The sequence below is a fragment of the Passer domesticus genome, chromosome 3, assembly GCF_036417665.1.
Source record: "Passer domesticus isolate bPasDom1 chromosome 3, bPasDom1.hap1, whole genome shotgun sequence".
NCBI classification, from domain to species: domain Eukaryota; kingdom Metazoa; phylum Chordata; class Aves; order Passeriformes; family Passeridae; genus Passer; species Passer domesticus.
In genome coordinates, this window is record NC_087476.1 from 63,417,087 (window position 1) to 63,444,318 (window position 27,232).

Genomic DNA, 27,232 nt, shown 5'->3' on the forward strand with positions numbered 1-27,232 from the left:
TTTTACTCATATTTATCCTTTCTAAGAACAGCAGTGATTACCTTTCCTTCTACTCATTTACACCTAAAGTGTTACTTCACATGACACCATAAACTAAAAGGAATAAAGAAATCCACCAAATTTAATACATATCAGGCATACTGAAGCATTGTTGTCTGTGTAGGAACTTTTACAGAAAAGGTTTACAAGGACAAGACCTGTAATCTAAGTACTAGCACTTCCTCCCTGGCCACAGCCTTGGAGCGTTCTCCAATATGTGCAGAGCCAGGGTTATGCTCCCAGGTGTCCACCCAGGTGTCTATCCTGAGTAGCAGCCTCATCTGCTCCCCATTGCAAGAGCCAGGCCTTTCTTTTTTCCTACTTCCTCTTCTGTATTAACTCTTACTCCTAATACTTTCAGCAGCTTAAAAAAAACAAACAAACAAAAAAAACCAAACAAAAAAAAAAAAAAAAAAAAAAACAAAACAAGAAAACAGAGAGACTATCTGATTACCCATAACACATTTAGGACAAATTACCTGTGGTTGGGCTGTACATGTTGCTGGGCCAGGGCTGCACATGTTGCTCTGCCTTTAGTCTGGGTAGATGCCATTTCCACACACCCAGACTGCAGTGATTCCTCAGACTTAAAAAAAAAAATTAAATAGATACAGATCCACAGAGAAAGATGGAATTTCTGTAGCAAAAAAGTAGCAAGGTTTGAGGTGATGAGATTAATGTTTTCACTTTTAAAGTGAGGCAGCCAAAGAGGTAATGAGGAGGGATAGAATAAATTCCAGGGGGTGCTATCAAATGGTGAAATTGCCTGTATTATCTGATGTGATATCATAATTTACATCTGGAGGAGGTCAGTAAAACCACTGGCAAGTTTTTGAGAAAGCCCTGTAAACACTGCTTAAAGTCAATGTTCCTTTAAGCAGATGTATATCTGATTGGAGAATCAGAGTCTACTCTGTTTGTATAACCATGGAGAACTTCAATGACTTTCTGAAGGACTTCAGTTTATTATGATTGAACTCATAAGTTTAAATGTTTTTTAAACAAATGGCTTTAGCATAAGTATGTTTTTGTCCAAGCAGAGGCTTGCTTTTAGCTTCAGGTCTTTCAATGTTTTCTTAAGTATGAAGACATCAGATCAGATTTATCAGATAAGAATAAAATTAACAAAACTAATACTTGGGGTGCCAAGTACAAGGCTTTCAGGCAATGGGATTGCTAGTTAATAATTAATCACCTACTTGTTAACTACACTTAAATAAAACTTATTGCCATTTAAGTCAGGAATTAGGCCCTCAGCCATAAAATAGTTTTTCTGCAGGAGCAGAAAAATTAAAAATTTATATCTACTGTTACTACAAACCCATTCTTTTAGTCTAGGGCTGAAACTTGTTCTCATAGAACACCTTAGAAAAGAAAAAATATATTATAAAATATCTCTGTTCATGGACTATATGTGAACAAGATGCCTTCTGAATACATGGAGATGTGTGATATTACTGACAGACCAAAATTGAAAAATTGTATTATAATTGGAAGAAATAAATATGCTAAAAATGGGTTGCTAACCAAATACTTTAATATTTAATAAATTATAATTGTCCAGATCTAAAGGTAAATAAGAAATGCAATATTCGTATTTATAGAAACAGAAATTTTTATTAAGGAATTGGAGGAAATCTTAATAAGCCATATTGTCCATCCTACTGTTCAAATATATTAAAAATATTAATACAAAATAATTTCATGGCAAAAAACATTGTTTCTATAATAATATCATGATGCAGTGTTACGAATTATTAATGAAAATTAGGTTTAAAAACATGGCTTCAATTTATAAGGAAAACATTGACTTTAACAAATTAGCTCACACATAATGAGCTTGCCAGCCCTGATAGAGATTATTTGGTATTTGCTTTGAAATTAACACAGAGGGATAAAGATGGAAGAGAAGCTGCTCCTGGACAGCTTCTCTCATTAACCAGTGCCACCAGTATAACTGCAACAATCACAAACAATTTTCTAGAGAGACAGATGGAATTAAAAGTGACATTGAATGAGCTTATATGAGTAAAGTTTCACCAACTTTTTAGTAATCCTTCTAGCAATCTTCCCACCTAAATTAAAATCTTAACTACATCAGCTTCTGTTGAAGACATTGTTGAGACCAGTTCTCCTTTGTCAGCTCTCCTTCTGAATCCATTACCTAAAAACTTACAAACAGTGCAACCCAACACCTGCATATGAAACAAACCCCACTGCAGTTCCCTGTATGAAAAGCTGGCCACAATTTATCTCAGGTACTTAAAATCAGAACCATTTCAGCTGGAAAAGTCCTGTAAGATCAGACACCCAAGTGCACTGGGCACCAAAGTCCAACCACTAACCCAGCATTGCCAAGTCCACCACTAAACCATGTCCCGTAGCACCACATTTACATGTCTTTTAAATACCTTTAGGGGTGGTGACTCAGCCTGGGCAGCATGTCCCCTGACAACCCTATCAAGGAGGAAGTTGTTCCTAAAATCCAATCCCTTGTGCAAGTGGAGGCCATTTCCTTGTCTTATCACTTGTTACCTGGGAGAAGAGGCTGACCCCCAACTGGCTACAACCTCCTTTCAGGGAGTTGAAGAGAAGCCTCCTTTTCTCCAGGCTAAACACCCCCAGTTCCCTCAGATGCTCCTCACAGGACTTGTGCTCCAGACAAGTTCTTCTGTGACTCGTTTGAAGTCTTTCTCATTGAAGGAGCTGTGTGTGAACTATTAATGTTTTAATCACTGCTCAACATTGCAGGTCCCACCCTCATCTCCTTGCCTTCCCTGCCTCAGGCAAGCAGTCAGTTTTCAAGAAAGCCATTCAAATACCAATCAGAGAAAACTTCATTTAGTTAAGGTTCTCCTCCATTTGCTGTTCATATTCAAAGTGAGCTATAATCTGTGGTGAGATGTAAACTCTGGACAATTGATAAAATATGATTAAATGCTTAACAAATAGCCTCACTTATGTTGTCCGGTTTGTATGATAAAATCTTAAGTCTGTGAAAGCAATTGCTTCTGACATCTTCAATTAGGCAATAGGCTGGCCAAACAGTGCTGCTCAGTCAGTAATTCTGAGGCTATAGAAGTGGGAAACACACCGTGTAGACAGAAATTAAAGCCTGCTTATGATGAAGAGTCTGGGTTCTTTTCTTAAGCTCCAGGTTTTTTTGTGGTGAAGGGAGAAATCTGTTCATAACAGCTACCCTTTTGTGGGTTTGTATTTTTAGAAGTTGTTGTGGTCTTGTGATTAACAGCAAGGAATGGCCACAGGGTAATTGTAATATGTTAATGAAACCCCACATTCTGCACAACTTCCTTGAAGATTCTTTTTATAGATTTCACATTGGGGAGGAAATGAACCATAAAAAATGTGCTACCTAGAAAATAATAAATCATTTACCACTTACTTTTTTTCCCTTGCTGTATCACCCTCCAGCTTATGAAAACATTAAATTTATTCACCTGTCCTCCCTATGTGTACCTTTTATGGATTTTGCTTTTTCAGGTAAAATCTGCAGGCATTTCCATACTTAAGCAACCACACTCTGTCATCTAAATGACTTAATAAAATTATTTTCAAAATTACTTCACACATGCAACACTCCTTAATTTATCTCATTTGTTGTCAGGAATTGGAACTCTATGTGAACAATTTAGGAACCTTTTCTCCGGGTATCTGGTTTTAGTTACTTGAGCTTGAAAATTTTGGCAAGAGTTCATCACCTGGAATGATGAATCCCTGAATAAAGGACAATTTGTCTCTGTAGGAAGAATGCCAAAAAGTATATAAATCCTCTAGGTTTTCTACCAGCAGTAAATACCTACACTTCTAGAACTGGTTATTCCATTTAAATGTATATAAATAATACCAAGTAATTCTTTGTTTTTAGACATCTTGAAGAAAAAAATTAAGGTAGACTCAGTAATCCCCTCAGGGAAGGCTGGATGCTGATACAAACACATTATTTAATAGCACAGAAGCATCATTTGACTGGTGCCTTTTCTATGTTCATGGCCTTTATTTCATGGTGATTCATTGAAGGTTTTTGATTGCATATATCATGTACCAAGTCTACATCATCAATAAACTTCTTTCAGTAAATGGACGGTAATGAAATATCATAATCAAAGCAAAGTGGAAGCCCTCTTAAACTGAACAAAAACTATTGAGTGTAGTGTCCTGGAAAAGGAAATATTCAGTCACCTCTTGCATTGCTGGTACTCCCACAGAAGCAAGTGATGCCTTGCAATGCCTTCAGTGTAGTGTTACGCATTTAATTAATTAAATTTAATTAGTCCAAAAATACTATGGGCTCTAATATCTCTCTTATTAGTAAGCACAATTAGCCATGACCTGGACTTTTCTTGCAAAGTAAATTGAAGTACACATAAATAGCCATAAGAACCTGAGATTGTCCCTTTAAATTAATTCAAATTAGCAGCCCATGTTACCTAAGCAGCCTAATATTTTACTTTATTAATGCTTTATTAAAATATACTTTGAGACACTGAGGGTATAAGTCTATCCACTGACTTTGCAGGTAGTGGGTTTTAAAACTCAGTGATGTAAGCAACGTATGGACATAAAGTTGAACTTGTTATTTCTCATGTCTTCCATGCTTTCGCAGCACCTCTTGCACCTTCTTTGGTGTGCCCCATAGACCACAAAGGGGTAATCGGTATGAGAACCAACATCTCATTTTGAAGATAGCGTGGTGTTCAATAAACTAACATCTGCTGAAAAACAATGATGCACAATCCACTTTTGAAACCTACTGACTTCTGAGTTAGGTTCCTAGATGGCTTACATGCCTATGTAAATTTAAATTTCTATTTTTTGTTGCCTCCCTCGCTAGCTCACTCAGCCTGCTAGCTCATATTCTGTACCTTCTTTCTTTCATCAGCTTGCTCAGTGTGCTAGGCAGTAAGCTGTTTGTCATAGGGTACCTGTCATTTCTTATATATCTGTAGAATGCCTCAGCTCTGCCAGGGATTACAGATGGTACTGCAATGTAAGTGTTATAACTCAGAGGAATGTAAAAATAAAATCTGGTACATCTGTGTTACATATAATGATGTTTTATTTTCTTTACATGTGCATTATACCCTAACTAAATATGTCAAAAATTAAGTGAACAGTGCTCAAATCTTCAAAGATTATATCAAAGGATGTCACAAAAGCCTTACATGGTACAGAATTCACTTCATGGAAGTCAAATTACTTAAGTGTCAGTGGATATTTCAACTCTACTGTGAATTATTATTCTGAGACAGAAATAAGTCAAATGTTTATATACAGAAACTGCTTCTGACACTATTAACTAATTACCACATTTCCCCCCACTCCCTCCATAATTCTTGATTACATATTCGAGTTCACCATCTCTGTTTATCACCCCTTCTCTATGTCTTTTTGCCGTGCTCCACTAGAACCTCTTCCTTCTTTCCAACTCAGTAGAAATTTTTTAAACTTTATTGAAGGAGCTTCCTTTCTGTTCTGTGAACACAGGGGTGTGCATTGTACCACAGCACCCTCTGTTAATGCTCTCTATTGGCATTCCTGTCCCTCTCCTCCCCCTTCCATTATCTGTATTAACTCATTACTGCTGGACTACCCATACTGAGTGTTTAAGCATCTCAATATCAAAAATTTGGAGCAATAGCTCCAGAAGTTACAACTAGCACACCTGGGGGACTTCTAATATGATGTAATCTTTTACATGGTTTACTAGACTATAGATCAGGACACTTCTCTCTCCATTGTATGATATTTAGGCAAGCCATTTTATCTTCACTTTAAATTCACCATTTTGACAAAATACTTTGAGTTCTCAGGATGGTAAACTTTATAAGATAGCTAATTTCCTTTGTGGTGCTTACCAGTTCATGGCTTAGTATGTAAAAAATAATCAAGCCAGAGCCTGTCATTATATTCTGCTTTTCTCATGTCCCTTGCTTTCACTATCTACATTAGCCTAGAAATGTGTATTTTTTTTCTCATTTAAAAGCATATTAGAGTAAATATTGATCTCTTAGGGGTTGAAATCCCTTTTCTCCTTCACTATGTATAGCAAGGCCTCTCTGTTTCCAGCTTATGAATCCCAGTTTTCTAAAGGGGAATAAAATTAATTTTGTCCTCTGTGGATAGCCAATCCAGGTGTAATCTTTGTAACATGTCCCAGCTCAGCACAAGAGACAGTCACTTAAGAATTGTTTAGGTCCTGGGTTGTTTCACTTTATGATCTGACCAAGGAAGAGATAAGCAAAGATGCAGTGGTCTGTCACTCCAGACCATCCCAGCTTTTGCTGGATTTTATTATGTTAGCATGAAATGTCTATTATCCTAATGAAACCTTGTTTGGGTTTTCTAGGGAGAGTTTTAGTTATTATTCCAACAACCAAGGGAAAAAAAAGTAAAGATTATACCAGTCATGATTTGACACTTGAAGCAGATGTACTCCAGAGGAGGACTAGAACACATTAAGTGCTCTCCTATAATTTCTGATATCCATGGTGGCTGTCACCAACTAGCTGATGCTCATAAAAATTTATCAGCACTTGACAATGCACTTGGAAAGACTGAATTCTCTAGAAATATGCTTCACTGAGGAAACACAGGAAAGTTGGATTGCTTACAATGAAATGACTGAAATGACTGCCAAGAAAAATGCATGCAGGTTTCATTATAACTATTAATCTAATAGGTTCACATTGTATTCTCTATTTAAATCAGAAACATATCTACAATTTCCCACATTTACACTACTATTAGCTTTAGCAGAAGAAAGGAAAAAACAGATGAGGTATCAGGCTTGAGACTGCAAGCACTGTGTGTAACTTAGAAGCAACTGAGGCCATTTTCTTCAACACAAAACAGAAATGGAAACAAACAAAACCTTCTATACCTCTCCAGCCAATTTGCTCTCCATACAAGAAGTTGTACTTGGTGTCTCTTCCAAACACTGCTGCACACAGGCAGTCAACGCAGTCAACCCAGTCAACCACTGAATTTCCAGCCCCATAATCCACATCTTATCATTCTTTGTCTGATTCTTTCTACAAAACTAAAGGAAAGATTGGAGCTGACAACCTGCTGCCAGACATCAAAACCACTTCCAGTCCATCTCTGCCGTGACTCTTCAAAACACAAGAAAATAGGAATGGAAGGATATAAATACAACAGTGAGTCCAGAACTGCAGTCATAGGCTACTCTATTAGAAATGTTGTTTTACCTATCATCTAGATTACTCCATAAAATATTTATATTTTATGCCACACCTATGGCAGCTACCAAAAACTGTGCTGCACTCTGCAACAAACCTCAGCTATTTCATAAAAAGACAAGGAACATAAATATAGTGTGCCACAAAATAAAGAGAGTATTTTCCAGGGTCTGGCAGAAAGGAATTTTTAAAATAAAATTTTAACAAAATGCTGGGAAGCACATAATCTTCCATGGTATGAGAAAAAGTTTAAAAAATGCCACTTAGGTAGTCAATCTCAGTCACAGGAAAAACACTTCCTGACCCCAAATCTGGTCACTGGTTTAATCCTGAGTGTGTGAGCAATATATACCAATCACACATGTATGAATTTAATGCTGCTAAAAATACTCTATACATCTCTACCTCCATGGCCCAGAGGCAGGTGAAAGTAAGAACTCCCATTATGGATCAAAGAAGGAAAATTCTTTCTAGCCCTAAAAGTAATCACTGGAAGCCCTGAAGCATGGGATTAGTATAATATAAATACAGTATATACAATATATATTACACCACCTTTTAAATTCAAACCTCTATTAACTATCTTGTCACAGATATTAAGCAAATTAAAGACTTAGCAAGTGTATTCAGTCACAGAATATTATCAATGCATTCCTGGAAAGAACTTCAGAAATTCTACTCTACAAAATAGCACTGCATCTTATGCTTTTAACCTGACACAGTGGGGTATAGAAGATTGCTTCATAAACCTATCATCCAGTCCAAGTTATTCATTAAGTTCCTATTTGCAAGGAAGTGTTAAGGCACAGAAAAATCTGGCTCATAGAAAGTTACTATTTTCCAGAAATATGACAGGTATTTTACTTTTGGAGATTTTGACTGAGGTTCTGACAGGTCCCTGGTATGCAGTACTGATTCTTCAGTGTCAGATGCATCTTTGAAAGTCTTATTATCTAAATTTCAGTGCTTTTGGCAATCTATGTTTTAATAAGGTCATGAGTCACAACTCTTTCAGCATCCAGAAAATTGAGAATCCAGAATTATGAAGTGTTGGTACTTCTGTGGTTTACCAGTTTCTAAAAGTTGCAGAGACAGGGAGAGCAGCAACTAGAATCAGCCTAGATAAGATAATGTCAGCAGAAATCCAGCTGGTGCTTTCTAAACATGTTTGTAATGTCTGTGAAAGTAGAACTTTTCTGCCTGCTTGAGCAAGTACAGCCACTTATGACAAAGTAGCTTAAGGTTTTGATTATGAGTGATTGAGGTAGGACTGAGACATATTTACCAGTCAGATCATCTTTTGCTGTAATTTCTTGGCTAATGGTCAGCCTGGTCCAATAGTTAAGGATTTCCACTAGAGAACCAGACTCTGCAAGGCTCCACTAGATCTATTAATCACTCTGATTTCAGTTGACCTCTGGGCCATTTTTAGTAACAGACGCATAGGTCTAGTTAGCAAGAATTTTATCCCCAAATATCTTATGCACTGTTTTAATTTATGGAAGTTGCCAAGGTGCCAACAGGATGATCAGTATAGCAGATCTGAAAGAAACAGTTAAGGAGCCATGAGTAATTGAATAGCTGTGCTTAAATCTTTATTAAAAAATACCTGGCACAATAACAGACAATTTTATAGCAGCAAGCAACAGAGATCTCTTTTATCAGATTTCCTTATCACACAGAGTTCAGCATCTAGTTTGAAAGGCTTTATATACAAAACTAACTAAAAGCAATATTTAACAGAGAGTTATTTTCTATGTCACTGTAAATCATTGTTCAGCTTTATGCACTGAAACGGTGGAGCTGTTCTGAGTCTGTTATTTTCTTCTGTTTGGATTCCTACAGTAAAGAATGGATGGAAGAGAACAAAGAGGGCATCTGACAAATATGACAACCCAAATATTATAGCCAGGAAAGAAAGACGAAAGGAAGACAGAAAGGGAAAGAAATGGCAGGGCTATGCCAATAGTTGAGGAGTTTTTTTGTAGGCTATATCACAAGGTAATTGGCTGTGATGTGAATTATGCTTCCCAAGCCAAATGTGAGAGTGCTTAACAGACGAAGAGGTCAATTATCTCTTAGTAGAGCCTGCTCAGAGAAAGAGGCTACTGCAATTAGAATACACTATTAAAAATGGTTAGCCATTTTAGTATTTTAAATCACTACCCTTCAAAAAAGCTCTGCACAGTAATTCCTGTCATTGTATGCCTCACGGAATACTCTGTCCTTGGAAGAAAAAAAAATCACTAAAATATTATTCCTCTGAGTTTCTTCTGCTATGAGCCTTGAAACTCTGAGGTTACTCAAATAAAGAAACCATGAATTTATTTCTAAGAACTCTATATTGCTCACTTCTAAGTACTATATATGTTTATCTTGTCAATAAAAGGAAATTTAGAAATAAACAGCACCTAGGGAAAAAAAGGTTGTAATTTGCAAATGTGATCCAAATTCTCAGTGTTGACAGTCTTTAAAGGTATTGTAGATTACAGGGCAGTCATATGCAAATTAGGATTCTGTTTCACTTCTTTTTACCTATAATATAACTGAACTTTGAAAATCATATTTGCTCTTGTATCTTTTTGAGGAACTCTATCATTTTTGTGGCCTTTATTAACAAAATTAAATCTTTTTATTACAAGCTTTGAAATATGAACTCTCTTCAAGGTTGTATCAGGTTTCATTCTGGACAGAAGTAGAGACAATACTGGCAAAAAAAGTGTTCTAAAATATATCTGATATAAAAATAGATAAAATTTTCTTATAATTGTGCATTTACTTAAAGCATATTATATTTTTCAAGATGTTTGATCCCACCCTCTCTACAAAGGACCTTTGGACAGAAAAGTTCATGCCATACTATGGTGAGTGAAAAACAAGGTGGGGCTCTGCCACCAAAAATAAAAATTATATCAAGCAGTGAAACTGTTGTTTCATATACACAGAATGTAGCCTCTCACTGAGCAATTAGCACAATAAAACCAAGGGCTGTGGTAAGGAATAGAAATACAATGATCAACACAAGAAGCAAAGAGCCCCTTTCCCAACTGACACCAATAAACCACAAAGTTTTGTTTACTATGAACATTCTCAGCAAGGCTGAATATGGCGTTTCTTTAGCTATCACTCAAGAAATCTCTTTGTTTGAGAGCTGCTAGTAGAAACAGGAAATGATTATTCAAAATCATCAACACAAACTGAAAATACATTCTCTTCAATGAGAAAAAATCTACCCAGCAAATAAACACTTCTTCATTTTCTAAGTAAAATCAGTTGAGAGGCATAATTTCTCTGAAAAGGGCTCTGTTTTCCTTCCTTCAAAATACAAAAGTTGCTTAAGCTCTACTTCCATTTCAAAACTCTATTATCTTGTGTACATTTTTGTTTGTTTTCGTTGCTATGTTCCTCTCCTGAGAGATTCGTTTCACTGATCTTCAAAGAATTTAATAACAGCAAAATCCATTATTTTACACACAATTTCAAAAATGGTAGCTTTGAGCTTAAATTTTTGGCAGCCCATCCCAATTTAGGATATAGAAGATGCACTTGCCAGAGTGTTGCAGTGTGCACAAGCATTCTTTCAAGCACAATTGCCTCTGAAGCATGTATGACTGCAAAAATACTTCATTCCTTAGAAAAACTGTTGTTCTTAAAGAGTTTTAAAAATTTATTTTGAAAGACACTAGTTGTCCTCATTTGATTTCGGGAGGACTTTTTTTCCTTTCTGGAAAGACAATGTTATTTTGAAGAGTGTTTTGTTCTATCTAAGGTAAAGGTAAAATCACACTACTAGAGAAAACCTCCTGAATCAAAACTTGTGGTGGAATTTCAGATGCTGAACCTGTTCCTTAAAAATCCTCTTATTCAGACATTTATACTTGGAATACATGTGCTAGCTGCTTGCTTGCTTGCTTGCTTGCTGAACTAGCTAGGTCTTTGTCATAATTTAAGAATTTAATGTAGTTTCCTGTAAGTGTTCAACCAGGTCCAATAAACAGAAAAAACATATTAAAAAACTAGAAACCATTACATATGGGTGCAGCTTCCTGTATCAACATCCCAGCCACTCTCTGGAACATCAGCTAACCAACTAGTGCAGAATCCCTTAAAACTTGTGAGAAGTTTTAGCAGACTGGGATATTTTTCTGGTTCAGACATCTGTAGAAGAACCATTTTCTACTTTAATGGTTGATGTCATCAGATGCTTTACACACAACCACTTCTTCTGAATACTAGCAGAGAGGTCAAAAGAGTCACGAGTTTTCTCTTTCCCAGCACAGCTTAATGGCTGCTCAGGACTAACATTTTAATAATGGTTATCTCTGAGAACAATGCAAAACAGTATATATTTTTTTTCTTATCTTCTGCATTTTTAATTTGCTTTGCAGAATAAGTCAGTAAATGACCCAGGCAGGACTCAAGGGTATTATCCTGACCTACAGAGGCCATGTTTATCCCAGTAGCAAAGTATATGCAAACAATCTCAGCTAGAGTTTTCTCCTCCAGTTCCAAAAAAGAGGTTACATTTGTCAGACAGTCTTGTTAGATACCAACAGCACTGACTGCAAGGGCTTGGAAGAAAAGAGCAAATGGATAAATATGGCTCCTGGAGTAGAAAATTATTGTATTGAAGAGCCAGAGGACTTTTAAAATCCTTGATGTCTCTATATCATCCTGTTGCAAGAATACATTGGATACACATGCGTTCGTGGCAGATACAAGGATATACATAAGGTTAAGACATCCAAATCTTAATCTGTCTTTTCTATTCACAGCTGCTGTGCAACCCAAATTTTCATAATTCCTTGGCTTATTGCAATCCCTCGCAGCATCACACAGTATGAAAGAGTCTTCAACCAAAAGGCTGTACAGAGTTGAGAGGAACAGTCCACTAACTGAGATCACATACCACAGAGAATAACACAGCTCGTGTTGTTCTCGCTCTCCAATGAGCACAGGCAAATCCCAGGTTTCAGAAACCTTTGTAAATACTCACCTACATGAGTGTCCCTTGTCCCTGTTCACAGCCCTATCCTTATTTTTTTTCCAGGGGAAAGAAACTGCTAGCCTTGTGAGAGAAACACATTTCTTGAACACAGGGAACTAGTACATGAAGCTGAAATTCATGTCTGGAAGAGATCAAAGAGACAATACAACCTCAGCTGTTCCAGTGCAAACAGCTAAATTTACCTTTTCAATTACCTTCCTACCTGTGTACTCTATGTCTCACTGTTTTGGTAAAGAATCAGGGAATGAGACAAAGAGAAAATACCTCGTAACACATATTCTTCCTAGTCTAGGAACTCATTAGGATACTCTGGAAGACTCCCTAAGAGCCTCAGAGAAGGTAGGTGGAAATTTCAATATGCTCAGTCTAATAATTGTTCTCAAGAGGTGTTTCTTACAACTGAAGCTGTAACATATTATTAGTTTTTTAGTTTGTCTGTTTTGGGAGGATACAGGAGGTGCTATTTTTGAAGAGCTAGTTGACCACATAGTGTACAATGAAAGTAGTTGAGTTTGCTAATTTGAAATGAGTCCTAAAGACTTTAATATTCTTTGCACTATAGCAACGCAGAAAGTCATTCCTGTTTAATTAGTTAGGCCAAAGTATTTGCAAAACAATTAAGAATGTAATTTAATTTTGGTGTTTGGTAAACATCCAGGGATTCATTCATTCTGAACTTATAACCTACATGTTAAGTTTACTTTGCGAAGTATCGTTAAACCAGTCAGTTAGAACTCACAATTATTATGCATGGCATGATAAACCTAATAAGTATATATTACAAATTAGAAATATGTGTTGGAAATTTGCTTTTTAAAAAGTCTTCATAGCTGAGGAAATGAACCATAGGGTCAAATCAAAATGGTGTCAATGCGAAGTCCCTTTGGAAGATCTCCATGAAGCCAGAGGCATTTAGCCCTTTAAAAAATTATTTTGCAAGTTGCCTCCTCATTCCCATGGAAAGACTAATTCAGTGTACAGGGCATTGTGCCTACACAAGCAGCTCCCACCAGGGCAGATCTAGGAAGTGATAGCATTACTGTGTGCTGCAGTCAGCCTGTTTCTGTGGGGAGATAACAAGAAAATTCAGATGACAATTGGCAATTCAGCCAAGACACACAGCAGCAGCCAAGTCTCAACTACCATGCAACATGCCAACATTAAACAACAACAGCACAAAAAAAAAACAAAAACAAAAAAAAAAACCTACATAGAAGGACACCACATTTACTCATACAAGGATTAGGGAATGCCAGAATTAAGATTGTCTATCCAGCCTTTATTTTCCTCTTTTGTATATGTAGCATGATTGTCTTCACTCATGTTCACGTACTTTCCTCCCCATGAGAGTTCTCCTGGCACAGACTCTAAATGGGTGATTATTCAAATTTTCATTTCATCTTCTTTATTGGTTATTTGAACTTATCTAATGCCTTTCAAAACCTGCAGTGATTATAAAATTATTCATCCCTTCCAATTCCTCATTAGGTTACTCACAGTCATGTCTAAATCCTTCTCAAGCACCAATCTTCACAATGTCCTGAAGGGAAGAATGAGTATTAAGAGTCCATCTTACAGCAGAAAAGAAAGGAGAGTAGGTCCAAAATTGTCAAAATTATCCATTGGTTTTCTGTGGCAAAATGAAACATCAATACATCATGTATTTTATAGTTCTTTATATACTCAAATTATAGTTCTACTCAACTTGAAATGCAGCTGTGAGTACTGAACAAGAGGCCCCTTCTCTGCCTGCAGTTCCTAACCTTGTTCACTCTTCCTTTCCCACCTTCTGCAGTTCAATGAGACAGATTACTAAAAGAAAGGGACCACTCTGAGTACAGCAAAAATGCACAAACCAAATTTGAATTTCTCAAATTCCCTTCTGCACTCTCAGTGAAGCCAGACATTTCAGTGACAGATCAACTATGAGCATTAAAAATCTAAATTATACTAACAACTGCAAACAAAGTTACACTTTGAAAACAAAATAAAGCTTCAACAGGCTATCAAAGTTAAAGCAGTCCTGATACTAAACATCTTATAAGGGTTTATACCACATAAGCAACCAGGGTAGCTTCCTGCATAATGTCAAGATGCTCATTCAAATCATAAAACATCTGGAGCTGCTGAGGAAAGACATGCAATAATTTTTACAAAATGGCTGAAACATTATTTTCCCAATTTTTAAACATATAAGATATTTTTACTCATAAAACTCTCATAATGAACTGAAGCACAAACTGAAAGCAGCTTCCTGGATGGGTAATCCTGAGAAAAACGTAACTGTAACCCTGATTTCATAAAGGCATGTCCTGAAAGGCATTTCCTGTAAGATTTCAGCAGCCACAGGAAGAAAGAGAAGCTCATGGCTTTAGAAGTGTGCATGCACCTGGCTGCAGTGGGAGTCATGCCCCAAACCCAGCTGTTTTGGTCGGGTGCCCCACGTCAGGCAGGCTGCGGCGCGGGGCCGCGTTCCTCTTGCAGATGTCAGTGTATGCCTGTCCTGCCCATGCCTGGCTCCCCACAGCTTGAACCCTGAGATTTCCCTAAGCAGAAACTGCCAGGCATCTAACACATATCAAATTCAACCCTGTTTTCTGTGATGTGGCCAGATATCCACCAGGGACAAGGCTGAAACCACCAAACCCATTTTACAAGTGACCTAAGCCAGAATCCAGCTCTCCAGAGGCAAAAGGCTAGTAAATTAACCTACTGTGTCACCTAACCCTTCACTATTGATTAGTAATTATTCTTTTCAAATGAAACAAGGACACAGGACATAAGGTCATCTACAGTATATCCTGAGAAAAGCCAATGTTTCCCTACATCCTTCCATCAATCACTGTTGAGCACTGACTTGAAAGAAAGGGTTCTCATTGAAATACAATTAAAAAAGTAATTTAACTCAGTCTGCATAAACCAAGAAGAGCTTGAGATTGTGAGCTAGTTCTGAGATAGGCATGACAAGCACAACTATTGTCAATTTTTCTTCAATCTGAAGAAGCCACTGGAAAATTTAATAAAATAAGCTGTGAGTAAATAAAACAACCAGGAACCAGTGGTCCTAGTGATGCTAGTTTAGTGATGATCAAAATTATTCCATACTAGCTCCCTTTGGCTATACTGACCTCCCTCCTCCTTTTGATCATTCCTTTCCTTTGTATCGTTTCCTACCTCTAATTAACTGCTAATTAATTGATTGGAAAACATGCTGCTCATACAAATGCACCCACTGAATTATTTTATCACCTAAAAAAACCCTCACTCTACCTTTTTTTGAACTATAAATGCTGCAGATAAAGGAACCATTGAGAAAAGAAATATATCTATATTCTTTATGGATATAGCACTTATAAATTTAGGTAACCAGTGATCCTATATTGTCCTCTGTAATAATCGACGTTGTATTTTCCTGAAGACTGACTTAGAGCACAGATCCATGTTCCATTTTCTAGTTCTATAGGTTAAGTTCTGAATTTCCAGAAATCCCTCCAGAATCTAAGATATGTTCCATGTTTTGAAGCTGAGACTTGCAATGGGCTTTGCTTAAGTCAAGATCCCAGGTCACAGCTGCAGTTTCAGACATCAAAAATTCGTTTTCAGACTACCATAAACACAAATTTTTCTGCAGTAGCACAAATTCTGTGGTGCAAACTCTGAGCAGACAGAAACTTCTTAGTCTTTAGGGCATCCTTTCTGCAACATACTTGATTGCTAGCTTCCTTGAGGAATTAGTGTTACTGTTTTATTGCAAAAAAAAAAATAACGGGAGTCAGTTATAAGTCGCCACACTGTTTTCCCAGGATTTTGAAGGTTCTGCTTTAGTTTAAGAGAAAATATATTGTTCATTTACAGTTTCTTCCATGATTTCAGAAGACACATGAGAATCCCATACCTAAGTTACATAATTGCATATATAGCATGGGAAATGCAGTACACACTGTTCTCAATACATTAATGCCATAAATTTACAGTAACAATTAAAGCACACAGAATAAAATTTATATTGTGATTATATCATGTCAGTCAGGATATTTCTAAGGTAGTGAAACTTGTTCGTTTCATGGTGAGTTTATGATTCTAATATCTTAAATATGTATGAAGTGTATTTTATCTGAATTCATGTTTGACATATAAAAATAGCAGAATCTAAATTTCAGCATTTTGCCTAAGGTCACAATATGAAGCCATTTTAGAGTAAAGGTTATCATACTGCTTAGTTTGGTGGCATTTGGGTTTTATTATTATTATTGTTATTATTAATACTTTTTTCTACAGTAGAAATCTCAAAACAGGTATTAACCTTACATACTATATGTACTGGATCCAATTCTCAGATCTAACTTGGACTGTTGCTAGCAAAGTATTTACCTAGAAAGCAAGCTAAGAACTGACCTAAAAGAAAAGACTGTTCTGAAGTGTAGCCAGGCTCCTATCTAATGTGCAAGAGAGGAGTGTATCACTCCTGAGGCCGAAAGCAAAGAGCAGAGCCTGCCCCCATAGCAGTCTGCTTGACTCAAGCCAGAACAGCCTCCCTTTTCTCCCTTTTAATGTGCTCCTTATTTAGCTTTATATCACCTTTTATATGTATCCTTCTTTCTAATCCCAAATGTCACAATTTTTTATTCCAGTTTATGTTATGGAAGATCCATGTGATGCACCCTTCTCTAGATATCCTAGTCCTGTGTTCCACAGCTCCAAAGTAGCATTTCCTATGTAGATGTCTTCTCTATACACATGATCTTTTGTCTGTGCACATGGACCACCCTAATCAACTGATTCTGCAAACACTAATTTCTTTTTTATATCTTTTCAGCAGCATCTTTTCTGTTTCTGCAATAGAAGGTATTTAATTCCTTTGTCTTCCTTTACATCATCTTTCTGAATATACCTGTTGTCCTTGTTTTTATTTAGATTGTGCACTGCCTAACAGGCAGTTTCTCTGGTATACATCAAAATATAAAACATAAAATTATGTTGGCAACTTTTCCACCCCGTTTCTGAGACTGAATCAAATGTAGGACAAATAATATTTCTCTTCACTTTTGCCTATTTCCCCAATCAGATGTTAATGTATTGCATCTTTCGGATTCTGACCAAGATAATGTAAAATTAAAGTACCCTTCCCTCACAGCTTACCCATTTTTAAAGTTTAAAAGTTTTTCTGATTTCCTCCAACATTATTGAGCAATGCAAACTTCATCACAATTTCTAACAGAAAATATTTAGGCTAAGAGTTTTGAGGTCCTGAAGATAAACATTTGAGTGCTTTCCCAACTTGGTGTGGAACCTCCTTCGTCTGGCATTTGTTCAATATGTTTTGGAAAGTTGCTTTCAGTTTCTCTGCTCATTGAAGCTGGAGCAATCCTAACAGTTTTCTCAGTTCAAACCTCTGGAGTTTTATCATTACCGTGATACCACATTCATGTTCAAAGTGCTGATTTGTGTTTCCCCTGTAAAGTGTTAAAATTTCTGTTTTTCTTGGTGATAACATTTATAGTGAGCTATATCAATAGTTTCTAACCAAAGAGGGAAAAATTAGGCACTATGATATCAGGAAGTTGAAAAAAAAGAGGATCAATTTCTTCAAATATTATTCCCAACATTTTTAATAGCCATTCTAACATTTTCACATTACTTGAAATTGGTATTAGATATTTATATTTCATCCTAGTGCTAAGAAGGCTTTGAGAATAGACACGTGATGCTGTGCAAAAGGGGATTGATAATAAAATAGGGTTAACAGACAGGAAATGCTTTGGCAGTGGATGAAACTGGATTGCTGCTCTTTGTTGCTCTAAAAGAACGACTGAACAACATAAATTTGATTGTGACTCCCTATAACTCCTAATGAACAGGTATGAAGATCGTAAATAATGAAAAGAACAATTAATTGCGTTTGAGAGTTTAAGCAGAAAGTGGACATGAGCGATTGAAACTATACAGTTGCTTCAAACTGAGGCCAAAATATTAGCAAAGTAATATGAATACCCCTTTATTGTTTACACTAATGCTTTCTTTGAGCAAACAGATGTTCTAGAATTGTAAATCAAATACATCTCATGAATGCTAACATCCTCTGGAAAATAACTAGTTTGCTAGAGTTGGATTATAAAGAAGTTTAATTCTTTAAAAGGGAATTTTGTAGCTAGCAGATTTACTAAATCCAAAAGTTCCCTATAGTGACATATTTTTAAATTTTTTAGAAATTAAAACCAGCATTATTAACATAAAAATGTCAGTGCCTGAGTATTTAAAATTACCATCTTTAATAATTCTTTTTTAAAAATATTCACATCTGAACTAGAATTATAATTGCTTCAACACTATGAAATAACATCATACAAGAGACCACAATTATGTCAAAGCAACCGTTTCACTCTGGTAAGGACAAAATACATATTTTTGAATGTGCAAGTCAAGTGAACAATCTGTCATTCATATCTTCAAGCTTTTCAATGGCAGGTCTTTTCCCCTCTGGCACTTGTGGTTTCGATGTATCACCCGCCAGGAAAGGACATTGTTCTGGAAGGTTTAACAAAAAAGTATTAAAATGTAACCACAAAAAAAAAAAAAATTCAAGTAGCATTAAGGATCTGCTTTAAACCCACAAAAGAAATGAAATCTAAGTGTAAGTCAATTATGACTGACATATGTCCCTTAACATATGCTAGATACTACTTGCTGCACATGCAGGAAGTTATTAAAACCATTTAACAATACAGTTTGCATGATGACAGCCAGATCAAGAAGCGCTGTCAATTAAAAAAAAAAAAAGAGATAGATAAATTCAAAAATTAGGGGAGATAGTACAGGGATGAAATTAAAAGTCCAGGTGATCATGTAAACGTTTGTGGTTCACTTGCTGGACTGTCAGTCACATGGTAACAAGCTGACAAAGAGCAAAACTTTCCCTGCAAAGAGCATAACTTTCCTCCTGGCTGCCCACAGCATGTCCTGCAAACTCAAACACAGACATGTGTAGAGAGGTGACTTTCTGTATTGAAATGGAGTCAGTGCTAATCCTGCAAAAGTTACTGGGAGCTGCAGGTGGTTAAAACTTTTGTATGTATGAGTCTGACTTGTGAAAATTTTGTTTGTGGATATTAGCATTTGGTTATTGTGAAAACTGATACTTAGTATAAAGATGTTCATGTTGCTTTAAAGATATAAACAGGTGAAGAGAACCCTGAAATTCAGAGCCTATGCTTTGGAAAACCTTTAAATAACAAGATGAGTCTCTTCAAGGATTTCCAGGAGTGAGAGAGAGAGAATGAGAGAGAGAATGAGAGAGGAAAAAACAGAGGGAAGAAAAGAGGGAGGGAACTGGAAGCAATATGTTTCTGGTACTCAGCTTCTTTTGCAGGAGGTACAGCTCATTAAAACACACTCAGAATGGTGCTGCTAGGAAAGCAGATTTTGAGTGAATGTTGGTGAGGTCTGCAAATCAGTTGAATTCTGCATCGTAAGCACATTCACTACCTCCTGCAGTCAGAGGGGCTGTGGCTTAGCACACATTTTTTTGCTGTGAGACCCAGAGTTGTTCACACAGAGAGACCAAAGCTCCTCTGACAGATCCTGTCTAAAAGCCATCCAGCCATGCTCATGTAACAAGAGGCTCCAACTAATGAAATTATCTAACATCTCTGGCAGGGTGGAGCTTCAGTGGGTCTAGGACAGCTCTATTTCTGTCTCCCCATATAGAGGTAACAACCAAGACATGAAATATAAATTATTTTCTATATTTTGATATCTAAAACTATTGTAACTTTGATAAAAGACTGTCCCCTCTCAACATCACTTCTTCTCTGTCCCTTTTTACCTTGATTTTTACTACTTAAATTGCAATTTTTTCAGTACATCTATTATGTACTTTCAGTACATTCTGTTATGGCACCTAAACAGTAACAGAGAGATATTAATCTCTGCGCTTAGGCTCAATGGGAAGAGAACTACAACTTGTGGTGTAAATGGTAAGAACATGCTCTAACCCTTTCCTAGCACATTCCATCCTACATATGGAACACCTTGCCCTGGATTGGCACTCAGCCTCATAAAGGCATTGCCTCCACTCTACATTGGAGTAGGACACAGAACAATTACAAAACTTCCCCAAGGTCATTGTGAAGTCTCTGTCAAAACAAGAATAGAACACACATGATTGCCAGTTTCTACTTTAGCTGTATAATGATTATTTTCCTGACACACAATATCTCTTTATGCATATGTCCTTAGTAATAAAATATAGGGAAAAGAAATACATCAGATATATGTGATGCAGTCTGTAAGCAGAACTCTCTCTAAACAATATGTCTTTCAAATTTTTCCATGAGGCATCAACATCTCTTTAAGGACTTTATCATCATTACTGACATATAATCATTCCTTGCAGGTGGAAAACATTGTGCTGAAAGATAATTGGGATAGTTATTGGATATGACTCCTCACTGGTTTTAAGGCAGTATGAAGGCATGATTGCATTCTGCTCAAAGAAAAGAATTAATATTCTCTGCATTTATGTCAGATTGAATGATTTATGGGTATTGTAAGTACTGCATTAGATTATAAGGTCTAACATTATCTGATAGGATGCAATGCAAACTTAAAATATGGATGCTTTCCCCTATGAGAGAGGAAAATCTGTTTTGGCTGTTGGAGTCATATTAGCTATTGGTTTATTTGGGTGGGGTAATTTGATCCCAACTTATGTGGAGGAAACTCTCATCTCACAGTGCCACACCCATTGTAAAGGGAACAAATGTTTTGAAAACCCTTCCCAAATAAGTGGGCATATTTATGAAAAAATTCTGGTCTCTGTAAATGACTAGTTTGCTGACACACTTGTGAGCAATACACCATTCTTAGGAATCCTGTTTGTCACAGACAGCTTGGGAAGAAAATGGCTAAGAAAACTCTGGTTCCCCAAATAAGGTCTTGGGCTTGAGAGTATGTGGTAGAAAAAGGGTGCAGTTAGAGGGAGACACTTCTCTAACCTACAAGATCTTTTAGGGAGAAATCCCTGCCTGTGTGCATGCTGAAGGGGAAAAATTCCCTATGCAGAACAAGAAAAATAGTATCTTTATACAGCTAAGAAAGCATTAATTTTGTTGATTCTCTGTTCTCCAGGACAATACTCACATGTGCTCTGTGTGGTGGTTCAGCTGTTTCTTTTCATTCAAAGATTTGTATCACACCTGAAGAAGATTAAACAGGTTAAAATATGTGCACTATGTGAACAGCAGGTGTGGGATACCAAGCAAATGAGGACAACTACATTTCTGTAACAAAGCTAATATTTTGTCTTTAATTCAAAATTGGTCTGACCCAAAGCCCACTAGAATCAATGCAAGTCTCTGCATTAACTTCAGAGGGTTTTGGATCAAGCCCAGTATCATTCCTGTTGTTAGGGCTCATTGTTTAATTTTAGCAAAAGAAAACTCTTTCATTTCCTTTTTTAGAATTAATAAAATTACAAGACTAAATGTCAGTTGTGCCTATTTTTTATTAAAAACTTCCTCAATGGATACTTTGTCAATAGAATTGTTACATTGTGGCATATTTTTAAGATCTCTTTCAATGAAAAGGGATGTTAGAAATTAACAGCCCCAAAATTTTCATCTCATCCTTCCCAGGATGGGGGGGAGGAGAAAAAGTAAAGAAACCAGACATATTTTTATTGCCTAGGAAGAACTTTGGCTATTGTTCTTTGCTGCTTTCATGGGATATAATGTCACTGTATGCAATTCTACAGGCATTTCCAGTCATTGTTTCATATAGAGAATTCCCATTGAAGTCAGGAGCACGCAGCTCCATGGCAGGATACGGCTGTAAGCACAGTGAATTTTATCCTAATGTAACAAGTCAGAGGACTGCAAAGTCATCACTAAGCCAGGTGATGACACCACTGGAGCTGAATTTCCTCTGAAAAAAAATAAGAAAAATATGAAGATACAAGATACCAAGTCTAGATCTCCCTGCTGTTGCTCCACAGCCAGAGAAACTCAGGTGAAGCGTTTGTAACCTTCTCACTCTTCCAGTCATCTCAAAAAGCTGAAGAGGAGAAAGCAAGCTCTTCCACTATACAGACAGAACATCTTTCGAATTCCAAAATTCCAGTTCCATCTTTCCCTGGACTAAACCAAAGCTTGCTGCAAAGCTGTCATGCCATATCTGCTCTCTTTCACAGACATCTGACAAAGAAAATCACATGGACCTTTGAAAGATGTATGAGACATTGAGTTTTTTACTTGTTTGGAGGTTTTTTTTGTTTTTTTTATTACAGTCAGCACTTTATTGCTGGATCCTTACTACCTCCAAAAGTCTGGTTTAATGGTAGCAGTTACCATCTCAGCCTAATTCTCAAGTGATCTGCCACCTGCCTCAGTGAAATGAAAGTGGTGTCCACCTACATATTTTCAGTTTTAATACATGTGAGTCCTTAACCATGGCAGCTATCAAGAAATAAGTCCAGAAGAAACATTCTGTTATTGGAGGGCAAAACTCAGCCAGCCACACCTCGGACACAAGCTGTTGGGAATATTGCAAGGTGTCCCAAACACTGCTTATGGCCATGAATATGACTACCTTCCTAAGTAGGTCCTAAAACCAAATATGTTGCATTTAAGACACCAGTGTCATGAATATGATTTCTCCAAACATTCAGTCTTACGGCTATCTTCAATTTTTCATTATTATTTTGTGCCTGAGGTGATTCTTAAAAAGAAATTCTGATGGAAATGATTTTGTCAGTTTTATGAGGAATGGAAGAACGAAGGATATAGTCTCATTGTAAAAGTAAAAAAAGGTGGTAACACAGCTCCTGCAAAAATGTCTGCTTCTGAGATGTGAAATTCAACATGGGTCTCCTGTGCATAGTTTCTGGGGAAAAAAAATAGATTGAGTGATAATAAACAAGAGAAAAATCATTCTTGTGCTTGCTTAGTAGACAAGTAGCCTGAGGAAGAGTGTGTGTGATATCAACCATGACAGGGGAGAAAGTGGATGCCATGTCATATTGGTTCTTGGCAAATCTGGATTTTGTCCCCCTTTGTGCCACTGGCCTCATAGGTGACACTGAGAAAATCACTTTTCTCTACTTTGTCTCTGCTTCCCAACTTTAAAATCAGGAAAACATATACTTAGCATTTTTTTCTTCTTTTTGTTTTTTATTTCCTTCTTTGCTATGAACTCTCATAGCAAAAGACCCCTCAATTAAGGATTCAGAGCTAGATAGTGTTGATATTATTATGGCCAGCCTAAACTAACATGAGAATAAATCAGAAATTATGACTCTACACATTTTTTAACACAAATTATACAGTGTTCAGTGTGGCACAAAATTGTTTTGTATAAGACGACAGAGAAACAACAAGGTAATATGGCTACTTTTCTTAAAGCAGCAATTTATTTAGGTTACTTCAGATTTATGAAGTCCAGTTTGTAAGTCTTTTATGTTTTCTCTAGTGAGATTACACAACTGCACTCCAGGAAACACAGAAGGCTGGAAACACCAAAAGAATGAAACACAACATTTGAAGTCAAGTTTTTCAAATAGAAGGTGGTTCCATTTTATGTCTGTTTAAAAAATACTTAATTGAAATTTTAGGAGATAAAATGTTGCTCCATTTAGTACTACATGTGGTAGTACATACATTTAGTGTATATGTGGGCACACATGTGCACCTATATACTTTAATTAATGTTTGGTTCTGTAAAGCATTTAAAAAGCAATAAAAAAGAATAAAATCTGATCTCTCAGCTTCTTTAATTGACAATATCTCATTAAGCTGAAGGATTCATTCTATTCCAAGTGCATGGCAAAAGACAAGTCAAAAAACTTACTTGGAGCCAAGGGCAACAGGGGAGTTGCTTTTTTCAAGAAACATGGCTGTAGAAAACTTGCAAAGTTTATGGAATCTCTCTGGTTTGTATTGCTTTATGGGATTTGACAGAGGAGTATTGTTTCCAGAAGTGTAACTTCTTAATGTGTTTCCCAGAATTCTGAAAATATTGTATGTAGGCAGTAGTGGTCTAAGGGTCACCTGCATCCTGCTGGAATAAACTTACCTATACATGGATAGAAGTGGGTAATGATATATAAAGATATACTCTTCTTTTTTTTTCAATAGATTCTTAAGAATTACTCAAAGCTGTTGAGATACCAAGGATGTTTTTATCACAGGGGAAGTATACTTTAAAAGCTTTTGTGTTGAGCAAAACTTTCTACTTTGCTGTTTATTAATATTTAGCAGACAGCACAACACCCTTCTTCCCCTGCCTCTTCATTTCACTAAAGGCCTCACAGATATCATTCAAATGAGGTCTGAATTTCTAATACAAACTAACTTGATCCAGAAGTCTCTTCTCAAATAAGCATTAGTACAGTTTCATATGCTATTTCCATGGATGTAAAGCACACACGACAAATATTTTAAACCACTGCTCTCCTGTGCTGGCCATGTGCAAGCAATTGATTCCTTTTTTAAAAAATAATTAGTTCTTTTTTTTTTAATAATCTGTGAGCTGTAAAGCACTTATCATGGCTGCCACCCAGACTTTCCAATAACATTAAAACAAAGCAAAACAAAAGAGCCCTCAAATATTGACTCAGTAATCTATCTCCCTCCCTCAAGGAAAGCTTGCCTGCCATAAAATTCCAATCAGTTGCACACACACAATTATGAAAATATGGGCCTCAAAACTTCATTCAAAAGCCTGATTACACTAAATATAGATCAACACGTAATTTCTCCTTCCTTTCTATTTTTAAATCAAGTTTTTGACAAACGTTGAAATTATAATGAATGGTTTAAATTGTTTTTCTTTCTTTTTTGCATCAGAGGGTTTGTGAAGGGTTTCATGGGTTTAATAGCTATGTATTCTTTATTGCTCTTTTAAAATACTAATAAAAGTGATGAAAAGGCATGAAAAATCATCACTGATTGCATAGGAATTCACTTAAAATACGATCTTTCCTTTGCTCAGTTATCATCTGTGGTGGTGTTTCCTTACAGAAATGGTAAAGGGCTAAAAGTTCTTAATAAAAAACACATGCTTTTCTTTACCCCACCACCACACTTGAATGTATTCCCCTGGGGAAAACTACACCAGGCTAACCACTGCAAGGCAGCCTTATGGTAAATCAGATCCTTTTTTTAAATGTATTCCCAGAAGACTCAGTTTAATACACTGTTTCTGAGAATACCTCTGTGAGATTGTCTTTTCCCTTTGATAGTCTTGCTCTTCAGATTTCGAAGCAATCTCAGCTGGTTAAAGGCAGGAACAGAAAACCCCATTTTGAGACAATTAAGCACTGAAGACCAGAATTACTGGTCCAAACCTTAAAATACAGTGACACTGAGAAGAAGCTCTTATCACACTTACGGCCAGGTCTCAAATAAAATGGACCCTCTAGTTAAAAAGTGAAAAATGGCTTGGTAAGGGTTTCTTTTTTATGTTTTGAAAGTAGATGTTCATTTGAGAAAATATCCCCATCCCCCGAATAAAATGGGAGTTACTGTGGTCTCAGCAGCCAGACTTGTCTTGGAGGAAAAAAAATTAAGCCAGATCTTCCATTTGAAAATGGCATGTTGGGGTCTGCCAGTGATAATTGATTCCACATAAAACAGCTTCACTTCCTTGTTCAGGAGCAGTGACATAGCCTTGCACATTAAGGGGGGCAGAGGGGGAGAAAAGGATCTTAATTCAAAGACAGAAAGAGAGCCTAGAACAAGCATTTGACCTTGCTCTGAAGGGAAAAAATAGTAAGTGCTAAATGAATTTTTTTTAAAAAAAATGTGATTGGAGAAATGAGAGTATCAGATCATCTGGGTTTCTGGCAAAGCTGATTTCCATAATGGTTACAGGGACAAAATGCCTTACAATACACTCCCCCATTGTCCACCATGCAAGCAGCTTCAAAAGCACACCAGGAAGGGACTTCTTCATGGTGGTGATAGGTACAAGGAAGGTTACTGGGTTAGGAAGAGGCTCCTTTCCTTTGTAATTTCTCTCTCAGACTGTGAGAGGTTAAAGTGGTTAAGCAGTTTTCCTTCACTATGTATTATGGCTCATTCCTACAAGCAATAAAATGAAGGAATTACTTGTAAGGGCAGAAATGTCATTATTTTTGCACTCATCCTGACCCCAGCATCTAAAAATACAAAATGCTGGAATCTGTGGAGCAGGTGACATTTTAAAAAAGGGCCCAGGGAAGTTTAATAGTGTAAAGGCTAAATGTACTTAGGAGGTGGAGGAACAGAAATAGAGAGATATCTCTGCTTCTGACCTAGGCCTAACAAGATTGGCCACATAATTCATTTCAATGACTCCTTGTCTGTGCAGTTTACCTCTGGGTTTAGACAGAAACATTTCTCTTTAGCATAATGGATCACAGTGTCAAGTTGCCTACCTTCTGCCTCAGAATGGGGTTAATTTTAGCCTGATCCTCATGTTGAACACACAAGGAATATATATGACTCATCAACCTTTGCCAAAAGCATAAGATACATTTCTGAAACTCAAAGGCTATCTGCTGTTTGAAAAGGTTTGCCTGCCTTGTATTAATCGAACTGAGCTTCCTTTAGGTCTCCAGCAGCCCTACAGGAGCTACACAAGAAGGTATATAAAATTTCTAAAACACTGTATAACAGTTCTGCAATCCCTTTTTTTTTTCTTCTTTTTTTCTTCCTAGCAGCTTCACCATACACCCAGCCAAAATCAAGTACTTAATTCTGCTTCCACAGGGATACTGCATTATTTCTAGTGTATTAGCTAGTATTTATCCTACAGGCTCTCATCTCTGAGCATGCTACAGCCTGGAGAATCATGCATTTGAGCAGGTGTTAAAGAATTAATGGAATGGTAAGCAAAATATCTTTTTACTCCTTTTGACTGGAAGGCAGACATGGCTAAATAGTGAATCACACAAGTAAAATTTCAAGGAATCTATGAGAAGTCCAGTAAG

At 36.7% G+C, this 27,232-nt stretch overlaps 1 long non-coding RNA gene across 1 annotated transcript in view; it reads right to left on the reverse strand.

The window, feature by feature from the left end:
* Nucleotides 1-17,645: 17,645 nt before the first annotated feature.
* LOC135296763 (uncharacterized) overlaps nt 17,646-27,232 on the reverse strand; it is a 38,312-nt gene continuing 28,725 nt past the window's right edge. The window contains exons 2-3 of the long non-coding RNA XR_010358769.1: nt 21,406-21,461; nt 17,646-18,792 (exon numbers count right to left, since the gene is read on the reverse strand). This is a non-coding gene — a long non-coding RNA (uncharacterized LOC135296763). The remainder of the gene's footprint in view (nt 18,793-21,405; nt 21,462-27,232) is intronic.